This window comes from Myotis brandtii, unplaced genomic scaffold, assembly GCF_000412655.1.
Source record: "Myotis brandtii unplaced genomic scaffold, ASM41265v1 scaffold1347, whole genome shotgun sequence".
Taxonomy (NCBI): Eukaryota; Metazoa; Chordata; class Mammalia; order Chiroptera; family Vespertilionidae; genus Myotis; species Myotis brandtii.
In genome coordinates this window covers 198,975-203,470 of record NW_005354788.1, presented here as the reverse complement: position 1 = coordinate 203,470, position 4,496 = coordinate 198,975, and positions in this window count along the sequence as shown.

Genomic DNA, 4,496 nt, shown 5'->3' with positions numbered 1-4,496 from the left:
GCACAGGCTCTCGGGGCAGGGGGAGCTTCCAGAAGAAGCGGCCAGTGCTAGAGGCCCTCCAGGAGCGCTTGCTGTGGGGGCTTCGGTGCTGGCAGCCCAGGCCCCGGGGGAGGTTCTGCACCCTCTGCCTGGCCAGGGGAGCCCCTTGGGACCAGAGGGTTGCCTCGTCTTCACGCCTCGTTGGTGTCTGCGTCAGCTGAGAAGACAGTGTCTTCCTCGTTACCACGGCCTCCCCAGCCACCCTCCCTTCAGGTCAGCTCCCTGCTCTCCTGCTGCACTTGTGGCCGTGGTCCCGGGAGAAGGCAGGCAGAAGTCTGGTTTCAGAGCCTGGGCACTGGGGCCTCCTACTTCCCATGAGCATCACGGGGCAGGCTCTGCCCCTCAGGAGCCCGTCTTCTGAAGGAAACAGTCACAGCCGAGATGAGCCGCTGGCCCTGTGGGCACGGGCCTGAGCCCCGTCCAGGCGTCCTTCCCTCCTCTGCAGGCTCCGCAGAACCACGGATGGAGCCTCCTCCTGGGCACGTCTTATGCTGCAGCTAGAAAACCTGACCGCTTTGTCCCCTTGAGACAGTGCAGAGCGGACACAGGGTGTAGGCACAAGGCCCTTCCAGTGGAGGCTGCAAGAGGAGCCCCCTGCCATGCCCGGGAGACTGGGTGCCGCCCAGAGGGTGGAGTTTCGGGTGGCGTGCTGCCTGCTCTGGCTCAGGGCCTGTCTCCTGTCAACACCACCACATGCCTGGTCCTGATGACAGAGTGAGGATTCGGAAGAATCTCCACCCCCGGGAAGGGTGGGCTCAAACCCACAGCAGGAAATGGAGCTGGAGAAGTGTGATGGCCAATTGGCAGACAGATTCCTAGATGCGTAACCGTTTGTGGAAACAAAAGGAGAATGGGTTAGCTGACAGCAAGTTAGCACGAGTCAGTAACGAGGCCAGACACCCAAGAAGCCTTGGTAACGCTAGAGGCCCAAGAGGTCAAAGGTGCCCCCTGCAGAGGCCCAGTGCCACCGTCCTGGGCTGCTCGGCCCTGCTCTGAAGCGCTTACTCCCTCTGAGACAGCGGGAGCAGAAGAGGCAGGGCCAGAGCACCTGTGCCAGGCTGGGAGCCACCGAGGGCCAGGAGGAGGGCACGGGAGGTTCAGGGAAAGACCCCATTGCCTTCTGGTCTTTGTGCCAGAAGCAGCCAAGAGACCTGCCCTGCCTGCCTGGTCTGCTCCCACCTCTCCCCACCCACCCTCCACCTTCACAGACCTGGCCGCCCAGGCCCGGCCCCAGCCTCAGCGTCACAGCCTCTGAGGGATGGGGCAGCGCAGACCAGCCCTCTCTCCCAGCAGCATTGCCCTTTCTTGTGTGCATTGCCCTGGCCAAGGAAAGGGCCGAGTTGTTGCAGTCCCCCTCGACCAGAGGAGAGGACATAGGGACCCCCCTGACACCCTTGGTCCCAGGCACCACTGCCCCCTCGTAGGTGCACCCCCAGGCAGGACGCTGTGCACAGGAAGGAACCGGACGGCCGCTTTTCTGGGCCCCTTCGAAAGGAAGGCCTGTCCTCTCTGGGGGACCCACAGCGAGAGCTCTGCCCGCCCCCTCCATTAGAGAAGGCCGCTCCAGGGTGAGGCTGCCACTGTGGCAGGCGCATCCCGTGCACAGGTGCTAACTGAAACTCAGGTGTCACAGACATAAAATGTGGACATTTCCCCAGGACAAGGTGGGGGTGTGGATGACACAGCAGTCTGCATCCCCAAAACAACAGAGCATCATACACTGTGGGAGGGGCTTCTGAGTCACACACCCTCCCCGTGAAATGAGTGGGGGCAATGGCGAAACTGTTCACCCCCACGGGGGACTGTGTCTTCCAAACAAGATGCAAGTCCCCAACCTGCAGCGTGAAGAGCTGCTTTCTCCGGGCCTTATCCTGGGGGGCAGGGGCACCCCACCTCACAGGCCTGAAGTTCCCTGTAGGGGCATGGGGAGGGCTGTCTGCGGCCAGCTCCACCCCACCTTCCCCATCTACATGCTGCACCAAGCAGCTTTGGGGACCAGCTCAATACAGGGCTGGGGAGTGTGTGTGAGAAGGGGGTGTAGGCAGGGCACTGGGTCCCTTAGCTGCTCCAGGGAGGGGGGTAAGGGGGGCCTGGGCTTCATGGGGCTCCAGAAGCATCTTTGGGGAACCTCCAGTTGGTTGCAGGCCAGCTGGGATTTGGGGGTGACACCTGCCCCTGAAATGTGTGGAGAGGCAGAGAACTCCCTGCCAAGGTCTGGGCAGCCTGCGTGGTTCCCGGGGGACAGTTGGGGCTCTTGGGATGGGCTAAAGTGCCGGCAGGACAGATCGTACAGGGAGCAAAGCAGTTGCGTGCCCCTGAAATGTGTGGAGAGGCAGAGAACTCCCTGCAAAGGTCTGGGCAGCCTACGTGGTTCCGGGGGGACAGTTGGGGCTCTTGGGGATGGGCTAAAGTGCCGGCAGGACAGATCGTACGGGGAGCAAAGCAGTTGCACCAGGGGCGGGTCCCCACCTCGCTCCGGCTGGTCATTCCAACGCAGAGGACAGCGGGAGAAGGACTGGAAATGGAGATGACACTGGGCAGTGACATCAAGTGCCGTGGACAATGGAGCAGTGTTTCCAAATGCAGAGACCGCGGGTTTGACGGAGACAAGTGACGTGAGGGAGCCTTCACATGGGAGGAGCGTGGGACAGACGGGAGGACACTGGGCCATTCTTTCAAACCCTCGGGGCTGTGGGGCAGTGACTCCAAAAGCAGAGGACCCTGCGCGGGGGACATCAAAGCAGAGCGAAGAGGCCGGCCTCTGGCGTGCACAGCAGGCGGCGCCCCTGACGCGGAGCCGTGCCTGGTGCCGAGGACAGCACAGCTGTGCCTCCCACGCGCAGGGGACGGCGGGCAGTGCCACCCAGATGCGGAGGACACTGGCGCACACTCCCAGGGCAGAAGGAGAGCTGCAGTGCATCCCAGCACAGCGGGCAGGGCGCAGTGCCTCCACGTGCCACAGAGGGCGCCTCGGTGCGTCCGCACCGCCTGGAGACAATACCTACAGTTACCTTGTTTTCAGTCACCAAGCTTGTGGTGACTTGTTTCAGCAACAGAAATCAGATACAGAAACCTGATTCCCTCCATCTCAAATATGAAACTTCTGGCAAAATAGCAATGCGCATTGATTTAAAAAGGAAACAGTGTGAAAGGGATTATACTGAAAATCAGCAAACCGCCCCCTTCCCTTCTCTGCCCCAGGCACACCGCCCCCTCCGGATCCTGTGTTCTGGCACCTCCGTCCGTCCGTGTTCATAAAGCACGCCCTTATGCTGCTCTTCATACTGTGAACTGTAGACACTGCGATTCACTTTCTGTTCTGAGGGATTAAAGCTGTTCCTGGAAGATGTGCTCCCCCCAAAATGATGGCACGAGCCAGGGATGAGGAAGACACAGGGAACCAGTGTCAGGAGCCAGTGAGGCGAGAGAGGGCTCCGGAGGAAGCTGTTAGCAGACCTGCAGCTGCCCGGCCGGCCGGCTGGGGGCGGAGAGGGGCAGTGAGGGTGAGGTCGGAGGGGTGCTGGGGGCGGGGTCTGGAATAAGGGGTATGCTATAGGAGGTGCTTGGTGGACTATTTGGAAATAATTAACCATCTGTGCCCAGTAAATTATGCAAGTTACCAAACAAGGGAAACTATATAACAGAGAAAGGGGATTCATTCAGAGCACACATACCCGTCGGCCGACCCCGAATACAGATTTACTCAGCATCCGGGTGTTCCTGAGGGAGGAGGGACAATGAGGGGAGACAGTGTGACCATGGAGGTGTCCGAAGACAGAACCAAGAGGGGGAGCTGTGACTGGGGCAGAGAAGGGAAGGGGCAGCTTTGCTGATTTTCAGTACAATCCCTTTCACACGGTTTCATTCTTAAATCGACACACATGTGTTATTTTGCCCAACGTTTAATATTTTGGATAAAGGGAATGAGGTCCCTGTATCCGTTTTCTATTGTTGCTGAAACAAGTCACCACAAGTTTGGTGACTTAAAACAATGAACTTTATTATCCCCCCGATGTGTGATCGAAGTCCGTGGGCTCGCTGCTTCCTGGGCTCCGGGTCTCACCAGGCTGAAGTCACGAGCTGACCGTGTGGGCTTTGGTCTGACGCTCAGGGTACAGCCAACTCCCATGCTCCTTCAGGTCATCGAGAGTATCCGTTCCCTGAGATCCTATACCCGGGGTCCCCCTTTCCTTGCTGGCTGTCAGTGTGGGCCACCCCGAGCTTCTAGAAGCTGCTCTCTGCTCCCCGCACGCAGCCCTCACACCCCACAGCCAACACTGGTGCAGCAAACCCTTCTCACACCAGGAATCGCTCTGACTTCCTGTCTGTGTGTTTCTCTCGCCTCGTCCACCTCATCTCTCTGGATGGCTCTTCTGCTTCCGATCCGGTGGGCCCACCTGGATGTTCTAGGATGGCTTCCTATCTCAAAGTCAGCTGCTCGGTAACCTTACCTATAC